Source organism: Nicotiana sylvestris, chromosome 10 (genome assembly GCF_000393655.2).
Source record: "Nicotiana sylvestris chromosome 10, ASM39365v2, whole genome shotgun sequence".
NCBI lineage: Eukaryota > Viridiplantae > Streptophyta > Magnoliopsida > Solanales > Solanaceae > Nicotiana > Nicotiana sylvestris.
In genome coordinates, this window is record NC_091066.1 from 155,731,410 (window position 1) to 155,755,988 (window position 24,579).

Below are 24,579 nucleotides of genomic sequence, written 5' to 3' on the forward strand. Positions count from 1 at the left end.
TATATGGGGTCAACACATCTGCTTCTGCGGAGTTCATTAAACCGACCTAAGCCGTATCTGCGAATCTCTTTCGCATCTGTGCATCCGCAGATGCGATGCCCTTTAGTCACTTCTGCGGTCCAACTCACCTGACCCATTTTTGCTTCTGCGATGAAACACCCGCATCTGCGGTCCACAAACCGCAGATGCGAAAATACCAGAAGCAACAAATCTGAAGTTGCAACACAAATTCCAATTTTTCCCTTAACCATCTGAAATCACCCCGAGGCCCCTGAGACCTCAACTAAAAGCACAAACATGACTCAATACTTTATTCAAACTTGTTCCAATCATCAAAACACATCAAAAAACATCAAATTACTCGAAACACATCGGATTCAAGCCTAAGTTTCAAGAAATCTTTCGAAATACGCTTTCGATCAAAAACCCAACCAAACCACGTCCGAATGACCTGAAAATTTGCACACACATCCCAAATGATACAACAGAATTACTGCCACTTCCGGAATTTCATTCTGACCTCTATTTCAAAATCTCACCCATCAACCGAAAAACGCCGAAATCTCAATTTCGCCAATTCAAGCCTAAACCTTCCATGGACTTCCAAAAAGCATTCCGATCACGCTCCTAAGTCTCAAATCACCTCACGGAGCTAACCAAATCATAAAAATTCCAATCTGTGATCATATACAAGCAAGTCAAATATTGGTCAAACCTTCCAAATTTCAAGCTTCAAACTGGGAGCGGTTCTTCCAAATTCATTCCGATTATCCTGAAAACCAAAACCAATGATTTACATGAGTCGCAAAACATCACACGGGGCAAGTCGTGCCCGAGAACTGACGATCAAAGTGCAAAAGCTCAAAATGACCGGTCGGGTCGTTACACCCTGAGACCTAGAAGAAAAAAAAGCACCACATTTTGGACAAAACTAAGATAAAATAATGAAACAAATGCTAGAACATATGCAAAGAAAATCTTTATGTAACAGAATAAAAGGCTTAATTTCTAGTTACTTTTCTTTTGCATTACGTTCCACTGCCATAAGGCATTCGATTGGTCAACATACACAAATGATGCGGACCTAAAACAAATGTGAAAAATAATATATTAAAAAATATTATATTTCCCTGATCTGGAGAGAACGTTGACACTTTTATATACCTTGCTTTATCTTTTATTCACTTGTTATGTTGTTTTATTCCATCCCAGAAAATTTATTTGTACATACATACATACACACACACACACACACACATATATATATATATATATATATATATATATATATATATATATATATATATATATATATATGTATATATATGAAGTGCTACAGGTTTTAAATGATACTTATTAAGAGAGTAAAATATTGTCAAAACATGGACCGAAAACAATCATAAGCCTCTCTTATGGGTTTTGGATCTCTTTTGTCTAAGTGTCCTAAAAGGATGGAGAGTAAAGAAGAAGCTCCTTATATATTGGCTCAAAAACTGTAAGATATCGCCATGAAAGATGACTTTTTAATTGACACATACGGATAACATCTACCATGTCATTGAATTTTTCTATTTATTTATTTGAAAAGCATGACACTATAAATTTATAGCATGGGTTTGATCCATTAACCAAAAATTCTTGGTACATTCATTTGAGAACAAATTAGTACAGTATATTTTTTAGTTTTGCTTATATGATGGTCAGAAAGAGAAAAAAATAAAATAACTATTCATGATGATATTGATGGGCCAACAAATACAAAAACTGGATTGAAAATTGAATATATTATTTTTATTTTATCCATAATTGCCTTCAACAATATATGTCATCTTGAAGAAAATGGTTATAATTAATAAATCAATGCTAATTATTCCTTTTTATTATTTCACATTCTGGTAAATCTCTATGTGGAATAGATAAGCTCCTAAAAACTAATAATGGCAGCAATCCAAAAGCATATCACTCATCCGATCATTCTAAGCTCAACTTTTTTCTATTCTTTATGTTGCTCTAGTTCTAAAGACTAAGACTTGATGTTTAATCCTACCTTACAAAAAAAAACACTTAATGTTTAATCCAAGCTAAACCAATAAAGTTACTTTGGAGGTAAACATGCCAAATTACAACACCAAGAAGCACAATCTAGTAACTAAATTTTGCATTCATAACCTATTCAAAAAAAAAAGCTGTAGATAAATGACGATGAGAGGAACTTACTTGAGATGCTTCCTAGACTACCCAACATATCTTGATGAGCCTCTTATAGCCACTAATTTATTTTCATCTTTGTTCCTCTCAAACCAACTATGTGTAATCCTGGGAAAAATCTTCACAGATGCACGTTTACAACTTCTATGAGTTTTGACTAATTAGTTTATATAGTGACATCTTATTAGTTTAATATTTTTAAATAAAACTTCTTGGAACATTATAATGCCAATTTTCCTTCTACTTGTTTGAATTTGCAACTTTGAACATCACACAGCTACCTAAAAGACTCCACAAATTCACTATCATATTCATATTCTCACACAACTAATATAGAAAATACAGGATGACAAACTTTTTCTTGATAAGGAGGCACACTAAAATTGCAAGTTTTTTTGCACATACACAATTCAATATAGACCATTACATATTCGGTTATTTCATAACCATTTACTCATCAACCTCTTTATCACCTATTTCCACGGTTATTCAGTAACATATTTCGGCCGAACAACCTTATTTACCATAGCACTATCATGCCACTTCATAATTTAGCTATTCAACTCATTTTTTTCCCACATATAAAACATCAATCGTTGATTTGAAATGAAGGCATCTTATATTATTTATTTTTCTCTGCTTGTACAATAAAACTACTTGGATGTTATATTGCCAATTTTCCTTCTACTTGTTGGAATTTGCAACTTTGAATATAACAGAGCGACCTCAAAGACTCTACAAATTCACTATCACATTCATATTCACACACAACTAATATGGAAAACGCATGAACGCAAACCTATTCTTCATAAGGAGGCAAACTAAAATTGCAAATTTCTCTGCATATACACACTTCAATCTAGACCATTACCTATTCGGTGATTTCATAACCATTTACTCATCAACCTCTTTCTCACCTATTTCCACGGTTGTTCGGTCACATCTTTCGGCTGAACAACCTTATTTGCCATAGCACTATCACAGTATAGTAAAGGATTTACTGAGTATTTTATACACAACAGATAACACACAAAATCGGATGAAGATCCTTATTCAATAAGAGAACATTAAGTACATTATAAAAATTCCCCGATCATTTAAACCTATATCAATGAAATAACATTTATCAAAACATATGTAACAATAGATTAGTTTGCCTTTTTTAAATTGTTGCCAGCATTGTCACACTTCCTTTTTCACCTACACCCCCGAGAAGGGAGTATATAAGAGAGTTTTTCCAATTAAAGGATAATCGAAATGGGATTTTATTTGAAGATTCAAAGTCACCACTTGGGAGATTTATGGTGTCCCAAGTCACCGGTTGAATCCCGAATCGAGGAAAAGAATGACTCTGTTTAACAGTCTGCGCACCAGAAATCCGGATAAGGAATTCTGTTAACCCGGGAGAAGGTGTTAGGCATTCCCGAGTTCCGCGGCTCTAGCACGGTTGCTCAACTGTCATATTCGGCTTGATTATCTGATAATATACAATTATGAACCTACGTGCAAATTTTAACTGTTTACCGCTTTTGTTATTATTTATTCAAAGAATTGCAACGTCGTGAGAATGCATCTCGAATTACGCCACATAAATGTACCCGCAATTTTCGATACGTTCCAGTTTCGTTGAGATTTGGATTTGGGTCACATAAATGTGCACCCGAGTTTAGAAAGATAACATTATTAAATACGCGCCTAAAGATACTAACACATTATTATTTTGAGAGAAGCCGTAAAGTTTGCTATGCGGCCTGTCTCGAAATCTAAGCATTTGAAATAACTGTCCGTTGAGGGCCCCGCAGTTTGTGTATTTTTATTTGTCGAGGCTCGTCTCATTCATTATTTTTTAAAGGAATTTGCAACGTCATGGAAAGACATCTCAAACCACGTCATAATCAATGTACCCGTGATTAACGACACATTTCGACTTTGTTGAGATTTGGATTTGGGTCACATAAAGGTGCACCTGAGTTTAAGAAAGTAAATTATTCAAAGTACGCGCCTAACAGTGACTAACGCGTTATTACTTTTGGGAAAAAGATCGTGAAATTCGCTAAGCGGCCGATCCCAAGTTCTAAGTCATTAATATATATATACAATCATGAGGGCTCTGCAATCGGTGAGTTTTACTAGGAGAGGCTCATCTCGTTTATTTTGAAAAGACAATCCTAAAGTGGCTACATTTTCTATTAAGTTCGTCTCTAAAATAAAAGAGAAGAGGTCCTAATTAGTTACATGTTTATAAGCTCGTGCCTCTTATTGTTTATTAGATTAAGACAAATCCAAACGGAAAATTGCAACAGAGCTTACTCAAGGGAGATTGTATCGTTCCTTATTCTATTAGTTAATAACGCAAAAGTTGAGATTATGAATAGAACACGAGATTGACACCCAGTAATATCAAAACAAACTAACTATTCTTTAATTAATTTAAACTAACATTATTAGATGAATTGAACTATTGGAATTAACTATGTGCAATACAAAACCATTTTTTTAAACTCTTTTTACGACTTGTCGAAGAAATGCGTCAATGCTAAAAAACTGACATCAGGCCAACATCAATCACTAACATTTGAGAATATTAGTTACTAACATTATTCACATTGCTATTTAAAATGATGTTGCTTACTCAAGCGAACTCGCAATTTCAGAACTAACCCTATTGAACCAACATGCTGATTTCCATGAACTATTTGAACCTGTTTCGTGGCATAATTAAAACTATTACACGACTACTGAAAAAAAAAGAATTAACAACACTATATTTCATAACTAGTAATCACAAACTAAGATTAATTACAATTGATATTCACATGTTTGTAGAAATAGATTCAACAGTCCAGTTTATGCATTCCAAAGTCATTCTAATACATGCTATGCGATATCAAGTGAACTACTGCTTATACATTAAATTAAACACAAAGAAACAGGAGAAATTCAGAAATCCATTCCAACAACTCTTTACTTCCTTTCCATTAAATTTGAGAGCTTTAGAACATGTACCTGGATAAGGGAAATACAAGAAGATGAAGGAGCAGTCAGCAACAGTAGTAACACAGCAAAACAACAGCAACCCAACAACAGCAGTTCAAACCAAATTCGAGGCTCAGAAAAATTTGAAGAAAACCAAACAAGCTCAAAAGAACAACCCCAAAAGTTTGTAAAAGACTAAACAACAACCACCAATGAAAACAGTAGCCAATAACCAATAGCAAACTCAGGAAGAACCAATTAAAACCGCAACAGTACTAGTTCCTCAAATTACTGAACTTTTAAATGTTAAAAATCCAGCCTAGACTCTCTGGAAAAAAACTGAAAGAGAACTCGTTTTTCTTTCTCCAAAAACCCGCCCCTTTTCTGTCTTGAAATGACCCTATTTATAACCCAAAACAGGTAGGGGCAACATATTTTAATCAATCCTTTTTTAATCTTTTCATACCATTATGTTTTGTTCCCCATGCTTTCATGCCTTGTTCCCCACTATATTAAACAAATGTATTAGTTCCTACTACCACATGTCTTGTCCCCCGCTATATTAAACAATGCATTATTGCCCACTAACATATGTCTTGTCCCCCACTATGTATTAAATAATATATTATTTTAATATTATTAGTATTTAGTGGACAGAGCACTCAAATTAATCATTTTTTTAAAACATAAAATCCCGAAAATGCCCCTGAAACTACTGAAATTATCATTCTACCCCATCAGCCATATCCAATCCTCCTAAATCAATTAACCAAACTATAGCATCTATAACCAATCTTAATTGAGAAATCCTAACAATTGGCTAATTTAAACACATGAAACTAACTCCCAATCAATGACATTAAGATTCATCAAACTCAAATCACATTTTAAGCTTGAAACTCAATTTGGATCAAATATCATCAAAATAAAGATTCAGTGATTAAACTAACACACTTCTAGATTAACCCTAAACAAGAAACAAATGAACACTGTCAATATACTGGATGAAAACAAACTGATTTCATATGCAAGAAATGATGAACAATGACAAGAAAAGAAACAACATAACATAACCAAGAAAAATACAGAAACTAGAATGAGGCAAGATAATTAAAATAAGCAAGAAGAACGACAGATTCATAAACTTGTACTGCTGCTCACTACGTTCGATCATGAAAACACGCAGCTCGTTACCTTCAACTGCTTCAGAACTTGCATCCTCCTCCCGGCATACAGTCGTAGCTCAAGCAACACGCCTTCCCCATAGTCCTCGTCAGCATCGTCGCTGTTAAATCACTTTGCTGCAACGACTTCATGTCAAACATGCTACTATCTCGTCAGTCGCTGGGTGTATTGACAGCGTGATCGAAGGACTGGTTTGGTGGTTGCCGCTGGAGAAGGAGGTGGTCATTTGAAAGAACTGCTGGTCGACGTGAGTGTTGCAGCTGGTTCATGGCTGGTTGGTTTTGGGTGTTGAAGGGGTCTTTTGGGGAAGATGAAGATGGGAGGCTGGGTTGTTGGTGGTCAGCTGGACGATGATGATTGTTGCTGGACGTGAGGGAGCTAGGGTGGTGACGACTGTGTGTGTGCGTGTTGAACAGTGACTGACAAAGAAGAAGAAGAAGCAGCGGCCATGACGGGAGGCTGGCTGTTCCGACGAAAAAGAAGAAGCAGGCAGCCATGGGAGGGTGGTCGTTTGGACGAAGATGAGTGAAGCAGCAGCGGTTGGTTTGTTTTGGGTGTTGAAAGGGGTCGTTTGGGGACGATGAAGATGGGAGGCTGGGCTGCTGGTGGTCGTTTGGACGATGATGATGAAGAAGGCAGCCATGGGGGGTGGGCGTTTGGATGAAGATGTAGAAGAAGGGCAGCCATGGGGTGGTGGGCTCGAAGAAGAAGGAGAAAGAAGAGGGGGCGGGTGTTTAGGGTTTTGGGGGTTGAAAAAAAATGAAAAATGGAAGAAGGGGGGGGGGGTTGTTTGGGGTTATGGGGCGGACCGGGTCGGGTCGACCCGGTGAAGGTTTGGTTCTTTGGGCCTGTGGTTTCAAATTGAAGAAAAGGCCCAATCCGATTTTCTTCTTCTTTTATTTCCATTGCTTCTTTTTCTTTCTTTTCTTAAAATAAAACTAAAATTCTAAGAATTCTAAATTAACCTATAGAACTAAATTAATTTCTAAAAGTACTAATTAACTCTTAACAATTAAGACACAATTACATAGCAATTAACGATAAAATCACACAATTTGGACATTAAATGCTAAAACTACGACGTACACTATTTTTATGTTTTTTGTTCTTGTAAAACAAACTTAATTTCTCCTAATTATAGAATAAAATCCTAAATGCAAATGCGACATATTTTGTATTTTTTATTAATCTAATAAAAAAACATGCACAGACAAATACAAAAAATTATCCAAAAATGCCACGAAAATTCTCAAAATTGCGCACAAAGAAAAATTGTTTTATTTTGAATTTTTGGGAGTAATTCTCACATATGGCAAAAATCACGTGCTCACAGCTGCCCCTCTTTGTCCGAAAACACGAAGAGTTTTCATGCAAACATAAAGTGAGCAGATACGAGCGATTTTTGCCCATCCGAGTACTCCGTGTGAAGCAATTTTTTGAAAGATTTAACCGAACCTTTGCTTCAAAGGTTTCCTACATATCCCTGGCTAGAAGGGAATCGGGTTAATGTAGTTCGAGAAGTTTTGGTAGCTAGGCCTACCATGGGACTGCAATGTTACTGCTGTTGCATGCTGTTATTACTGCTTGTCGGCCTCCTTATTACACCATGTTGAAAGAAAATAAGAAGCTAGACTAAACTATAGTCTATGAATTACAAAATCTTATCTAGATCTTTAGCCGTGCTCTTGTGTCTCTTGTTGCTTTGATGTCTTGGTGACTCCTCTGGTATTTCTTTACTTCTGATTTGTCTTGTATTCTCCATTGACTGCCGATCTCGAACTGCTTATTTCCTTCTCGGGAGCTTCGCATTATTTTTCCATCGAATCTTGGACTGCCTTCATCTCCTGGGGATTTTTGTTGTTTCCCGCTGGGGATTTCGGTTGTATTCCTCTGCTTTACTGACTTCAACACCAATTACTTCTTAGAATATAACACCTTTATTCTCCAGGTGGGCTCCTGACTTCGATATAACTTCTTAAAGATAACACCTCTACCGTTTCTTTACTTCTGGCTCGACTTGTGGTCTTCCTTCTGATTTCTGCTAGGGTTTTTTGTTGTAACCCTCCGCTTTCCTGACTTCAAACTTCCATGTATTCCTCTGTTATATGGGCGGGCTCCCAACTTCCAGACTTGAAATGTAAAGACTGAAATGTATTCCTCTGTTATATGGGTGGGCTCCCAACTTCAAAACTTGAAATTTAACAACCTCCATTCTACAGGCGGGCTCCTGACCTTAACAACAACTTCAAAAATAAATCGCCATTCCTTTCTTTAGGCGGGGCTCCTGACCTCAACAACAACTTCGAAAAATAAATCGCCATTCCGTTCTTCAGGCGGGGCTCCTGACCTCAACAACAACTTCAAAAATAAAGCGTTATTCCTTTCTTCAGGCGGGCGAGACTTCAACAACAACTTCAAAAAATAAATCGTCATTCTGTTCTTCAGGTGGGGATCCTTACCTCGACAATAACTTTGAAAAATAAATCGCCATTCCGTTCTTCAGGCGGGCTCCTGACCTCAACAACAACTTCGAAAAATAAATCGCCATTCCGCTCTTCGGGCGGGCTCCTGGCCTCTACAACAACTTTGAAAAATAAATTGCCATTCCTTTCTTCAGGCGGGCGAGACTTCAACAACAACTTCGAAAAATAAATCGCCATTCCGTTCTTCAGGCGGGGCTCCTGACCTCGACAACAACTTTGAAAAATAAATCGCCATTCCTTTCTTCAGGCGGGCGAGACTTCAACAACAACTTCGAAAAATAAATCGTCATTCCGTTCTTTAGGTGGGGCTCTTGACCTCAACAACAACTTCAAAAAATAAATCGTCATTCCGTTCTTCAGGCGGGGCTCCTAACCTCAACAACAACTTCGAAAAAGAAATCGCCATTCTGCTCTTCGGGCGGGCTCCTGGCCTCGACAACAACTTTGAAAAATAAATCGCTATTCTGTTCTTAAGGCGGTCTCCTGACCTCAACAACAACTTCGAAAAATAAATCGTCATTCCGTTCTTCAGGCGGGGCTCTTGACCTATTTTTCCTTCTAACTTGAATTATCTTTCTTCAAAACTACTTCCCTCAAAACTTGTGTCTCATTTCTCTACGAACTGTTGGGGATAACACTTTTCAAAAATATGTTATCTTACTCCTTCAAAGACTACTTCCCTCAAGACTGATGTTTCATTCCTGTGCAAACCGTTTCCTTTTGCAAAACTAGTCTTCCTCTTCTTCTTTTTTTTTCGAAGACTACCTCCCTTAAAACTCGTGTTATCTTCCTCCTGACATTGCTTTCTTTAAAACTTGTTTTGCCTTCTCCCGAAGAAACTGCTGGGGATACCGCTTTTCACCAAACTTGTGTTAGACTTCTCAAAAATTTTCGAAATGAATGAAAATTTTCTGCCCCAGTTTGACAATCTTTCTTGTGGCACATCTTTCCGTCATTAGTAACATTCCTTGTCCCTACTTCAAATCAAAGAAAATTCGATCAGTTTAAAACGTGGTGGTTGGTTGTGATACTCCTATTGTGGATGCCATCAACCATTTTCCATCTATGCGTTGTCTGACCATCTTGAAGCTTGGCTGATACCTTCCGACCTTCTTGACGATTCCTTATTCACAAAGCTCTTAACCATTTTCACAGTCTCCTTATCTGACCTCATGTATTTTCATGACAGCTGATTTCACTTGAAGATCTTGCATGTTCATTGATTAACCACTTCCTCCATCGTCTGTGTTACTGAAATACCCTTTCCTGGTGCAGACCCAATATCTTCTTTTGCGGTATTATCCGTGAACTTGGCATTTCCCCAACCTTTGAGTCTCCTATGAATTTCCCAATTATGTCCATTGCTTTCCGCGTTGTTCTTTCTTGATTTTCCGCTGGCCTTGGCCTTATAACCCTCGATTTCTGCTGGGGATATCCTTCTTGACGCTGGTCCATTCTTTTGTCAATCTCATCATCAAATATACCCTCGGTTCAATTCCCCTGACCCTCTTTTTGTTACACTGTCCCTGAATTGATATGGACCAATCTTGGGTATTTTGCGTGAACCTCAAAGCACGTTGACTATTACCAGCTCATTGCGCTTGTTCTTTCTTGACTTATACCACTTTGACGTACTAGTCAGATCTCGTCTTGCATAATTGGAAAGCTGATGGCAAATTTTGAAATCATTTCTCGCTTGTTCTGACCAAAGAGACTCAAGAAGAGGAAATGACAAAGGTAAAAGGAACAAAGTAAAAGGCAAAAGAAAGAGATGACTCCTAACAAGAAAACTATGAAGTAAAACCTATCAGATGTGGATACCAACTCTATTGGCCATGACATGCACACGTGGCCTATCCTCTATCATTAATCGCCTTCGTCTGGTGCTTTCCTATATGATTCTCAATCTTTATTCGACTTCTAGTGCTCGAAGGGTTTTCACTATCAAGCCTCTCTTATTTTGATTTTTCTCTCGACTTATAGCTGCCTCAAGGTGCCTGTGAAGGTTTTTACTGATAAGACTCTCTCATTTTATTACGTTTCTGTCGGGGATGAGAGTGTTACTCTCTACTTCCAATTTCATGACTTGGCATCTTCGAAGACTGGTCAAAAGGTCTTTCTTTGGACCGTAACGTGGGGTTTTGGATGGGGCTAGAAAGAAAGGGTATCAGCGGCTCAAAACGAATCAATTTGGGTTCAAAATTTACAACCTTCGGAACCAGATTTCTTTACATCAAACACAACTTCTGCCCCGGTTTCTTGCTTGGGGGATTTTTGATTTTTTGTTACACTATGACCGAGCCGTGAAACGCCTACGTAGCCTCTTTGAGGAATCAGGCCAAACGTAGTTCCCAATTCCCTTTTTGTTTTCCTTTCCACTTATTTATTATTTTCTTTTCTTTCTCTTTCTCATTTCTCCTTTCTCCTTTCTCTTTTGTTGTTTTGTTGTTTCTGTTGTTTTCTGTTGTTTTCTTTTCCTTTTTTTTATCTTCCATGCTTGTGTTTTCTAGTCTTTGCTACTGATTCTGAACGAGGGGTACGAAAGAAAACCAATAAGGCTAAAAAGGGTTAACGAAGGATAAAGTGTTTAGATGCCAAGCACAAACAACACAATTAAATATTCGCCACATCTTCTGATTGTGCCGGACTTGATAACCATATCCACATATTCGCCTTTTCATTTGTCATTTTAAAGCACCGTTGGGCAATACTCTCACTTTCGTTACCATGAACGGCCCCCTTGTCAATATGGCTAACTTGCTTTTATGGCTTTTCCTTATGTTTTACTTGCCCCAGTTTTACGTGGCTCGGGCTTCAAAGAATCTCAAGCTGTTCCTATTTCCCTTGAGTGTCCCGATCATCCCCCAATGGCTTTATAATTAACTCTTAAGATTAGGCCCAAACTATGCGTGCATGTCATGTCACTAGAATTGGCGTTTGAACAAGGACAAAACAAAAGGATAAAAAGAACTAAACAAAGAAGATGACTGGAGGTAACAAAAGACTGGAATTTGCATTAGACAAGCGGTGAAACGGTTCGTATAACGAAACAAGCAAAACAACTTGGGTACAACCTTGGAACAAACCCTAAAACAAACCTAGACCACACTAAACAAACCACTATGACAAAAATGGAAGGATAAGAGGGTTTGACACAAGACAATGTCCGGATTACAACCCTGCAAATAACCCGGAGAACAGAAATGATAACAAATGAACCACCGAAACTCCTCCCTGACCAACTAAGAAAGGAGAATCTTTCCAATTGCCAAGCTCAACATCTTAGCCACTGGATTCGGCATCAACATTACTGGGACCTCCACCAACTTCCATCTCATTGTTCTTAGCAAATTGCTTTTGGGTTCCCTTTGCGGGCTCGTTCTTAAGAGCAACCTCTGATAGCACTGAAAAATCGGCAACGCGCGGACCTATGAGGATCTCAGAAGACTTCTCATATTCCTTTTCAAAACAAGTCATATTCAACATATGCATCTCATTACGAATAGGCGATGGACCTTGGCTAGTGTCTGTTGCATCTGGATTTTGCACGACAATGTCACCTGCACCAATAAGCTTCTGAATTGCTTTCTTCAGCTTCCAACACTTCTCTGTGTCATGCCCCGGGGCATCTGAGCAATATGCGCACCTTAGAGAAAAATCAAACTTCTTTGACAGAGGATTTGGCATTTTTATATGAATCGGCTTCAACATGTCCAATTGCTTCAACTTTTGGAACAAACCGGCATATGATCCTCCAACAGGGGTGAAAGCCTTTTCTTTTTTCAGCAACCTCTCATTCTTAAATGCTTGATTGGGCCGAAAACCTGATCTAGAGGGCTTTAGGTAGGCTTGTGAGGGTGGATAGGCATTTTGTGGAGTTGGGTACTGGGAAAGTGAAGCATGTTTTTGGGAGTCCCTTGGAGAGAAGTAGCGTTGGGGAGGGGAGTAGCGTTGAGAGAATATAGTTGGATGACGAGTGATGGAGCTATTCGGGTGGCTGGGAAAGCTGTCATAAGTGGGTAGATATGAAGAGTATGGGGGATCATCCGTTATTGTGTTAGGTGCTTGGGTAAGGATAGAGTCCAAGAAGCTAGGCGGTGGCGGGGGTGGTGCTTTCCTAGTCATCCATGCCCGATGCATGTCTGCCATATGCTGTCTCAAAATTCTTACCTCTTCTACCAACCCGTAGTCCTGTTCATCCCACTGCTTTCGGGCATCAGTACCATCATGCTCAGTTCTGTTGCTCTCTGCCATTGTCTTTTATAGGGAAGCGTTACTTTAGAATCACAACCAACCACCTTTCTGATTATTGAAAGAGGACAAAATGGAAGCAACCTGTTAGCGTTAGGGTTTTCAATCAGATAAGAAAACACACATTAAGGATGCAATGCAACTAGGCAATTAACCCTTTCTATCATGCATTTGCTTCAGTTACATGCGTCATTCTGGCTTCTTGTAATTGTGGTCCCTTTTTCTTTTTCTCCTTTTGTCTTTTTTTTTGGCTATTTTTGCAAAAGGGGAGGTTGGACCCGATGAGGGTTGCCTACGTATCTCACATCCTGTAAGAATCAAACCGGCGTAGTTCGGGCCACGACAATAAACTAATTCTGACAACAAGACTTGTTTAAACAAATTACACTAAAAAAACATTTTTTTTTCATTTCCACAAAAATTTGGTAGAGTTTGCCGGTAACTTAGAATTATCTCTCTACACCGCTATTTTTTTTCTTTAATATTCCAGTATTTTCAGAAGCCGGTCAGCATGCAAGTCTGCGGCAAATAAATGCATAAAACAAATAGGATGCAGCAGGATGGTCTTTTCATTTCAGGTTGCTTGTCCTAGACGGACCCAACCCCTGTGTTGAGTCCCCTAAGTTAAGTGCACATGATGCAAATAAGCGTTCCTACTAGGGATCCAGCATGAGGTTTTGTTATACTAGGTTTATCCTGGGTGTTTGTTCTAGACCTGGCTTACTCGAGCGGACAACTCGAGCCGAGGATGGGAACTGCGTACCGGTAACCAAAAGATCATCCAGTTTTGCAACTCCTACGAATCCTCGTTCTATTTTGGGATATGACACTAACAAAAAGAATCACGACCAGTGTGCACTCCTCAAGAGAGAGAAGAGAGGGATTTCGTAGCAGTTTATATATACAATTCAGATAATATCAAAGCGGTAAAAGCATCATTTAGCACAATAGGCCCAAGCAAGTAACAAAATCAGATAAAGCCAAATATAACAATTTATCTAAGCTCGAATTTTGAACCCTGAACCAGAGGTTCTGGGTTTGTCCCCAGCAGAGTCGCCAGAGCTGTCACACCTCCTTTTTCACCTACACCCCCGAGAAGGGAGTATATAAGGGAGTTTTTCCAATTAAAGGACAATCGAAACGGGATTTTATTTGAAGATTCAGAGTCGCCACTTGGGAGATTTATGGTGTCCCAAGTCACCGGTTGAATCCCGAATCGAGGAAAAGAATGACTCTGTTTAATAGTCTGCGCACCAGAAATCCGGATAAGGAATTCTGTTAACCCGAGAGAAGGTGTTAGGCATTCCCGAGTTCCGCGGATCTAGTACAGTTGCTCAACTGTCATATTCGGCTTGATTATCTGATTTTATACAATTATGAACCTACGTGCAAATTTTAACTGTTTACCACTTTTGTTATTATTTATTCAAAGAATTGCAAAGTCGTGAGAATGCATCTCGAATTGCGCCACATAAATGTACCCGCAATTTTTGATACGTTCCAACTTCGTTGAGATTTGGATTTGGGTCACATAAATGTGCACCCGAGTTTAGGAAGATAACATTATTAAATACGCGCCTAAAGATACTAACGCGTTGTTATTCTGAGAGAAGCCGTAAAGTTCGCTATGTGGCTCGTCTCATTCATTATTTTTTAAAGGAATTTGCAACGTCATGGAAATGCATCTCAAACCACGTCACAATCAATGTACCCGGGATTAACGACACATTTCGACTTTGTTGAGATTTGGATTTGGGTCACATAAAGGTGCACCCGAGTTTAAGAAAGTAAATTATTCAAAGTACGCGCCTAACAGTGACTAACGCGTTATTACTATTGGGAAAAAGGCCGTGAAATTCGCTAAGCGGCCGATCCCGAGTTCTAAGTCATTAATATATATATACAATCGTGAGGGCCCCGCAATCGGTGAGTTTTACTAGGCGAGGCTCATCTCGTTTATTTTGAAAAGACAATCCTAAAGTGGCTACATTTTTATTAAGTTCATCTCTAAAATAAAAGAGAAGAGGTCCTAATTAGTTACATGTTTATAAGCTCGTGCCTCTTATTGTTTATTAGATTAAGACAAATCCAAACGGAAAATTGCAACAAAGCTTACTCAAGGGAGATTGTATCGTTCCTTATTCTATTAGTTAATAACACTAAAGTTGAGATTATGAATAGAACACGAGATTGACACCCAGTAATATCAAAACAAACTAACTATTCTTTAATTAATTTAAACTAACATTATTAGATGAATTGAACTATTGGAATTAACTATGTGCAATACAAAGCCATTTTTTAACTCTTTTTACGACTTGTCGAAGAAATGCGTCAATGCTAAAAAACTGACATCAGGCCAACATCAATCACTAACATTTGAGAATATTAGTTACTAATATTATTCACATTGCTATTTAAAATGATCTTGCTTACTCAAGCGAACTCGCAATTTCAGAACTAACTCTATTGAACCAACATGCTGATTTCCATGAACTATTTGAACCTGTTTCGTGGCATAACTTATTTGAAACTATTACACGACTACTGAAAAAAAGAATTAACTACACTATATTTCATAACTAGTAATCACAAACTAAGATAAATTACAATTGATATTCACATATTTGTAGAAATAGATTCAACAGTCCAGTTTATGCATTCCAAAGTCATTCTAATACATGCTATGCGATATCAAGTGAACTACTGCTTATACATTAAATTAAACACAAAGAAACAGGAGAAATTCAGAAATCCATTCCAACAACTCTTTACTTCCTTTCCATTAAATTTGAGAGCTTTAGAACATGTATATGGATAATGGAAATACAAGAAGATGAAGGAGCAGTCAGCAACAGTAGTAACACAACAAAACAACAGCAACCCAACAACAGCATTTCAAACCAAATTCGAGGCTCAGAAAAATTTGAAGAAAACCAAACAAGCTCGAAAGAACAGCCCCAAAAGTTTGTAAAAGACTAAACATCAGCCACCAATGAAAATAGTAGCCAATAACCAATAGCAAACTCAGGAAGAACCAATTGAAACCGCAACAGTACTAGTTCCTCAAATTACTGAACTTTTAAATGTTAAAAATTCAGCCTAGACTCTCTGAAAAAAAACTGAAAGAGAACTCGTTTTTCTTTCTCCAAAAACCCGCCCCTTTTCTATCTTGAAATGACCCTATTTATAACCCAAAACAGGTAGGGGCACCATATTTTAATCAATCCTTTTTTAATCTTTTCATACCATTATGTTTTGTTCCCCACGCTTGCATGCCTTGTTCCCCACTATATTAAACAAATGTATTAGTTCCCACTACCACATGTCTTGTCCCCCGCTATATTAAACAATGCATTATTGCCCACTACCATATGTCTTGTCCCCAACTATGTATTAAACAATATATTATTTTAATACTATTAGTACTTAGTGGACAGAGCACTCAAATTAATCATTTTTTTAAAACTTAAAATCCCAAAAATGCCCCTGAAACTACTGAGATTACCATTCTACCCCATCAGCCATATCCAATCCTCCTAAGTCAATTAACCAAACTATAGCAGCTATAACCAATCTTAATTGAGAAATCCTAACAATTGGCTAATTTAAACACATGAAACTAACTCCCAATCAATGACATTAAGATTAATGAAACTCAAATCACATTTTAAGCTTGAAACTCAATTCGGACCAAATATCATCAAAATAAAGATTCAGTGATTAAACTAACACACTTCTAGATTAACCCTAAACAAGAAACAAATGAACACTGTCAACATACTGGATGAAAACAAACTGATTTCATATGGAAGAAATGATGAACAACGACAAGAAAAGAAACAACATAACATAACCAAGAAAAAGACAGAAACTAGAACGAGGCAAGATAATTAAAACAAGCAAGAAGAACGACAGATTCATGAACTTGTACTGCTGCTCACTACGTTCGATCATGAAAACACGCAGCTCGTTACCTTCAACTGCTTCAGAACTTGCAGCATCCTCCTGGCATACAGTCGTAGCTCAAACAACACGCCCTCCCCATAGTCCTCATCAACATCGTCGCTGTTAAATCACTTTGCTGTAACGACTTCATGTCAAATATGCTACTATCTCGTCAGTCGCTGGGTGTATCGACAGCGTGATCGACGGACTGGTTTGGTGTTTGCCGGTGGAGAAGGAGGTGGTCATTTGAAAGAACTGTTGGTCAACATGAGTGTTGCAGCTGGTTGGTTTTGGGCGTTGAAGGGGTCGTTTGGGGAAGATAAAGACGGGAGGCTGGGCTGCTGGTGGTCAGCTGGACGACGATGATTGCTGCTGGACGTGAGGGAGCTGGGCTGGTGACGACTGTGTGTGTGCATGTTGAACAGTGACTGACGAAGAAGAAGAAGAAGCAGCGGCCATGACGGGAGGCTGGTTGTTCCGACGAAGAAGAAGAAGCAGGCAGCCATGAGAGGGTGGTCGTTTGGACGAAGATGAGTGAAGCAGCAGCGGTTGGTTTGTTTTGGGTGTTGAAAGGGGTCGTTTGGGGACGATAAAGACAGGAGGCTGGGCTACTGGTGGTCGTTTGGATGACGATGACGAAGAAGGCAGCCATGAGGGGTGGGCGTTTGGATGAAGATGAAGAAGAAGGGCAGCCATGGGGTGGTGGGCTCGAAGAAGAAGGAGAAAGAAGAGGGGCAGGTGTTTAGGGTTTTGGGGGTTGAAAAAAATGAAAAATGGAAGAAAGAGGGAGGGGGTTGTTTGGGGTTATGGGGCGGACCGGGTCGGGTCGATCCGGTGGGGGTTTGGTTCTTTGGGCCTGTGGTTTAAAATTGAAGAAAAGGCCCAATCCGATTTTCTTCTTCTTTTATTTCCATTGCTTCTTTTTCTTTATTTTCTTAAAATAAAACTAAAATTCTAAGAATTCTAAATTAACCTATAGAACTAAATTAATTTATAAAAGTACTAATTAACTCTTAACAATTAAGACACAATTACATAGCAATTAACAATAAAATCACTCAATTTGGACATTAAATGCTAAAACTACGACGTGCATTATTTTTATGATTTTTTGTTCTTGTAAAACAAACTTAATTGCTCCTAATTGTAAAATAAAATCCTAAATGCAAATGCGACATATTTTGTATTTTTTATTAATCTAATAAATAAACATGCACAGACAAATACAAATAATTATCCAAAAATGCCACGAAAATTCTCAAAATTGCGCACAAAGAAAAATTATTTTATATAGAATTTTTGGGAGCAATTCTCACATAGGGCAAAAATCACGTGCTCACAAGCATACACAAACAAACAAATTGTGAAGTGATGTTTGAGGAGGAACACTCTTGATTCTCTTCTTAACACCTTTATTATTCGTCTTGTATCCTTTTCTCTATTGTATCAATCAATCATTAAAAATCTTCGCATCACCATTCAACTTAATTGTTTTGGCGAAAGTCAAAATCCTGTATCAAATTTCGTCTACCAAATTGATTTGGTTATACTCAAATTCAATTCAAGTTTCAAATAGAAAATAAATAAATTTGAAATGAGGAGAACAAAGGACCTTTTTCTTATGTGACAAACTTCAGATTTCGTGCTTACAACCACCAATTAGGTTGTCTTCTTTCGCAATCTGTCATCGAAATTGGTAGTTCTTCGATCTGGTCATTATTTGTACAAATCTCCTCCCAGAACAATCTATGGTTGTTCGATCTGGTCATCATTTGATGAAATTAGATGAGTTTTAAACTTCTTCGAAGAAGAGAACACTGATTTCTGCAGCAGTTTTTGCTATGCTAATTTGTTACCCTTTTTTACGCTTAATTTTGCAATTTCGCGGGATCATGGGAGGTTTTTTATCTTTTAATTTAATGTAATTAAATAATATAGAATTCAACTACAATTTTTTAACAAAGAAGCTCGTTTATTATTTTTAGAATTGTAACAATGTTTTTTTTTTCTTCCTTATTTCTTTGTAATTTATATTTCTTAATTTTGACAGGTTTAATTGTAATTGTTATGCAGCAGTTTTTGCTGTGTTAATTTGTTATCTTTTTGTGATTTTACAATTACATGGGATCATGGTAGGTTTTGTCATCTTTTAATTTATTTATTTAAATAATATATAATTCAACTACAGGTTTTTAACAAAGAAGTGGGTGGGGACACTCATTTATTCTTTTTGAATTGTATCATGTGTTTTTTTCTTGTTTTTCCCCCTATTTCTTTGTAAATATTTTCTTTATTTAAAATTAATTCTATTATAAATTATTTTTTTAACCTCCAAGTTAGTTGGAGGTTTGTCCTAAGAGTGGTCACATGTTCAATTATTGTTTTGACACTTGGCATAATATTATGGAAGTTATCATTTGATGAAATTAGATGAGTTTTAAACTTCTCCGAAGAAGAGAACACTGATTTCTGCAGCAGTTTTCGCTATGCTAATTTGTTACCCTTTTTTACGCTTGATTTTGCAATTTCGTGGGATCATGAGAGGTTTTTTATATTTTAATTTAATGTAATTAAATAATATAGAATTCAACTACAATTTTTAACAAAGAAGCTCGTTTATTATTTTTAGAATTGTAACAATTTTTTATTTTTTTTCCCTATTTCTTTGTAATTGATATTTCTTAATTTTGACAGGTTTAATTGTAATTGTTATGCATCAGTTTTTGCTGTGTTAATTTGTTATCTTTTTGTGATTTTACAATTACGTGGGATCATGGTAGGTTTTGTCATCTTTAAATTTATTTATTTAAATAATACAGAATTCAACTACAGGTTTTTAACAAAAAAGTGGGTGGGGACACTCATTTATTCTTTTTGAATTGTATCAGGTGTTTTTTTTTTTGTTTTCCCCTATTTCTTTGTAAATATTTTCTTTATTTAAAATTAATTCTATTATAAATTATTTTTTAACCTCCAAGTTAGTTGAAGGTTTGTCCTAAGAGTGGACACATGTTCAATTATTGTTTTGACACTTGGCATAATATTATGGATTTGCTTCTCTTATTCTATATAGATAGAAGATGGTTGGAGTGGGACCCTGCTAATTTATATTCTCGTAGGAATTTGCAAATTATTATGATTCTTACTTCTTCTGACAATAACGTTTCTTTTTCTAAAGACTATTTAATAAGTTAATGGGCCAAGCGCAACAAGCTATTTACGGGGATTTGCATCTATACCTAGTTTTTGGGTCATCTTTTAACTTATACCCGCTTTATAAAAAATTTGCAAGCATACCTACTTTTCGCGTAACTTCAGTCATACGGGCCTGAAGTAGCAAAACTTTATGTCTGAAGTTTGAATTTTAGAATTTTTTGCATGAAGTTTGACATGACTTGCAAAAGAAATCACACAAACTTCAGTTCATAAGCAAGGGCAAACTTCAGTTCAATTGTTTATGTCTGAAGTTTGAACTTCAGAATTTTTTTGCCTGAAGTGTGGCCTTATCAAAAAAAAACTTCAGATATTTTTGCCTGAAGTTTGTCCTAACTTGCAAAGGCAATCACGCAAACTTCAGTTCATAGTGCAAGGACAAACTTTAGTTCAATTGTATATGTCTGAGTTTGAACTTCATAATTTTTTGCTCAAAGTGTAGCCTTATCAAAGAAAAACTTCAGACAAATTAGTCCATAATTAGAAATGTCGAGTAAGTACCTGTTGAAATTTTGAACCTTAAGCAGGGGAAGAGATGAGCTGTTAAAAGATTGAAAATGAGCTAGAACTACTAATATATGGAGCAGAATTGTTTATGGAAGTTTATAAAGCATTGATGATTGGTCTAATTTTTGATGAATGGTTCGAGATTTTAAGAATCATATCTAGTCATCCTAATCATGATAGTGCAAACTTCAAACAAATTAGTCTGAAGTTCTTTAATTTGTAGTATAAACTTCAGGACAAATTCAGCTTGTTATATTTGAACTTTAGATAGTGTAAGCTTCAAACAATTTATAGTGCAAATTTCCACATCAGTGAAGTCAAGATAACACAAAGGCTTTATATAAGCTTGCATCACAGAGTTTTATACAACGAGCTATGGCGATCTTGACAACTACAAATTACCTCAGCACAATTAGTGTTTCTGCTGAAGGTCTAATCTTCGACATAGATTAGTAACGGTATAAATATCTTTGCAGACGGTAAATCCTACCAGAGCATATTTAGGTCCTAAATCTAAGATTTTGTATACGAACGTCTCGTGAACAATTAGAGTATCTATAATTTGACGACAATACAGTCATCGAAAAAAAAGCAAGAAGAGTAAAAGGTTAGAGAGAGAAAAGACGAAAAAGAGGAGGAAGAAAGGAGCGCATATGTCAGGAATAAGAAGAGGAAGCGTTTGAAGAAGAGGAGGCGTCTGAAGTTATCAAAATTAGGGTATAGGTTAAACAATTTTAAAAATATGGGTATAGGTATTTTACACTATTTACATCTCATAGCCAAAAAAATCTATAAAATTTGTATAATTTATATATATAACATACATATACAAAAAATATATAAATTTTATATATTTTTTCGACTATTATTTTTACAGCGACTATACAATGTCATTTTCCTAAATTATTTTCCAAGTTATGCTTTTTCTACTAGCTTGCGTCAAATAATGGAAAGAAACTGGCACTAATTTACCGGTACCTGCGACCCAATGAGTACATAATCATGTCTTCACATAAAAAAAGTTACAACTTATAGTATTTTTTGTTGTTATATTTTATTTTTTGAGAGTCACGTTTTGTGAACTTTAATTAATATTTTAAAATGTATTTTTTTATTTTATTGACATGAGAAAAATTATAACTTATATTTTTTTGTACAGTTTTTATATATCTAATATTTTAGTTTTAAGATATAGAATTGATCCATCCAATTTACTTTTGAAGATTAATCAAACTAACTCTTGAAAAGCGAAACATGAAAAATAATTTGAAACTGATGGAGTATTAATACATTTTCCCACCTTAATTTATGTCTTAAGCATGGCAAACTAGTATTGTTTAATTTGATGTGGATATCAGGTGTAGTTAAATTTTTTGGCAGGCACTATATATTGAATTTATTCGTAAAATGATAATATTGAATTTGTTACGTAGTTTATAGGCACGCGAACTGATTTGATAAAAAAATGGTAAATCAACAAGATTAAAAATAAGACTTAACAATTAAGATCGAAGAAGATGGCAAGTCTGGCTACGAAAATAGCGTGTCCGAGGACAGAAACAAGAACAATGTAAAAAACAAATAAAATTATTTTAATTGAGAGCGAAAATGTAATACAACATAAGTTTTGCCAAGAATTTTGTGTCCTACAATGGTTGTTAAGCCTGTTATTTATAGTTATACCTAGGGAAACAAGATCTTAGTTTCAAGCTCCACTTAAATGATAATAAAGGAGCCATTGATGAGCATGTAACAGCAGACCATGAATGCAAATATTCTCTGCAACAACTTCCCATCTAATGGTAGAGAATATTCTTCATTGAATGTTATCTGATGTTAATTTCGTCGACTATGCTCTCTTCGAGGTCTACCCGACGTCAATTGCAGCTGTTGTTCCCGGTACTAGTTGTTGCTTTTTATTTGTCTGCAGTTTCACGTATTGCGCTATCATTCAATCATTCACTATAAACTAATTTTATCCTATACAGATATGTATATTATATTGGAACTCCGGTATATTAGACTAGAGTTCCAGTATAATATACTGGAACTCCAACATATTATGCTAGATTATTTTTCCGAATTTTAAACTGTGTTTTCGTTCAGATTTATCTTTACATGAAAAATGGCTAAATTTCGATTACTTTTAAAACCGTAACTATTTTCGAATGACAACTTGTAAATCGGGCTATTTTTAAATTTCTTCCATGTGCATATGCTTTCCATTTCCGAAATCACTTCTTGTCGTTTAGATGATCTACGACATTTGTCCAGTTTGAAGTGCTAATCCTCTATCGAATCGAACTTCTACAAAGTCGAGCATTACACAATCATTTTTTTTTTCTTGAGATTGATATTGCGCTATGTAATTTTTACTAACACATGTTTAATTTCAACGTAAAATTGCCTATTTTTTAAAAAAAAAATTTGAATATCTACTGACAAATATTCTTCAATGTCATATATTACTAGATCCTATATTCCAAAGGGAGAAAAATATAAAATATTGGGATTCAATCAATTGCATTCCTACCCCCCACCAGCTTCAATTAGCTATAAATAATTGCGTTTTTAAAGCTTTCGGCTAGACTAGTGAAAGTCTTCTCTAATAAAAGAAGGAAAAGTGAACAAAGAAAAAAGTTAAAATGGTTGCAGCAAAACTATCGATTTATGACACTGTTCCAAGCCAATATTTAAGGTAGTTCCCATCAGATTTAGGTGGAAGATGATTCAGCAATTTCAGAAACTGGTCAAATGAGAAAGAATACCAAGCCTTGGAAAATTTGTTTATGAACACTGAACCTAATTTTAAATCATAACCCCTATAGGTCAGTCAATAAAAGGTTATTACTTTTCTTTTTGAAGATAGAGTTATCTTAGTTTCTTTATTCTTTTTTAATATGGGGTTTGAATTTGAATCGTTAATACTGCAATATATGTCTAGTTCATTCAAATTTTGTATTTTCAAATTAATTAAGATGTCACGAACAACTAGCTCATGACATAGCTAGCAACATCAAACCACCACCTTATAACTATCATCACCAACGACTACCACCATATATTACTGCCGCTGCTAACTTTTAGAGTGATATTCATGAAACAAATAATTTTCTTACGACTGCTTAAATTAAGTTTTTCTCTAGTATTTTCAGCATATAATACTTATAATATTTTATTTGTAATTTTTAAATGGAGATAATGTATACACATTACTTTAAACTTATATCACAAATGCATTCAGAATGAAAGACAATTTGGTGCAAGAAGCATTTCACATTAATGCATAGTTTAATTAAGGATCGCACCCCAATGAATTGTGATATAGGCAGCATACCCCGACACAAGTTTACTCACTGATTTCATAGTTTGAACACATAACTTATAAATCACACAAAAATACGTTTACTGTTGTTCCAAAGCTCCCTTTGACATATGCATATTGATGCTCCCCATCCCAAATTAATAGTTATTTTAGCTCAAAAAAAAAATTGTCTCAAAATAATTGTCAACTTAGGAAGCCATGACTAAATTTAATAATTGTTTCCAACTATATCCTTAATATTATAGGGCTCTCATTCTACGGATCAATGGTACACCGGAGCTTTAAGCAGAATAGGGAATTTCTCTTTCTGGTTTAATAATTTTCAACCCCAAAAAATATTTAATATAAGTAACTTAATAAAACAACTTAATACGAGTAAATGAAGTAAAAAGAGCTAAAGTGACAATTAAAATAGAATGGCAATAGCAATTTTAATTTTAAAGGGGCGGCTATTTCAGTACAAAGATGCTTTGGTGGGGTCTT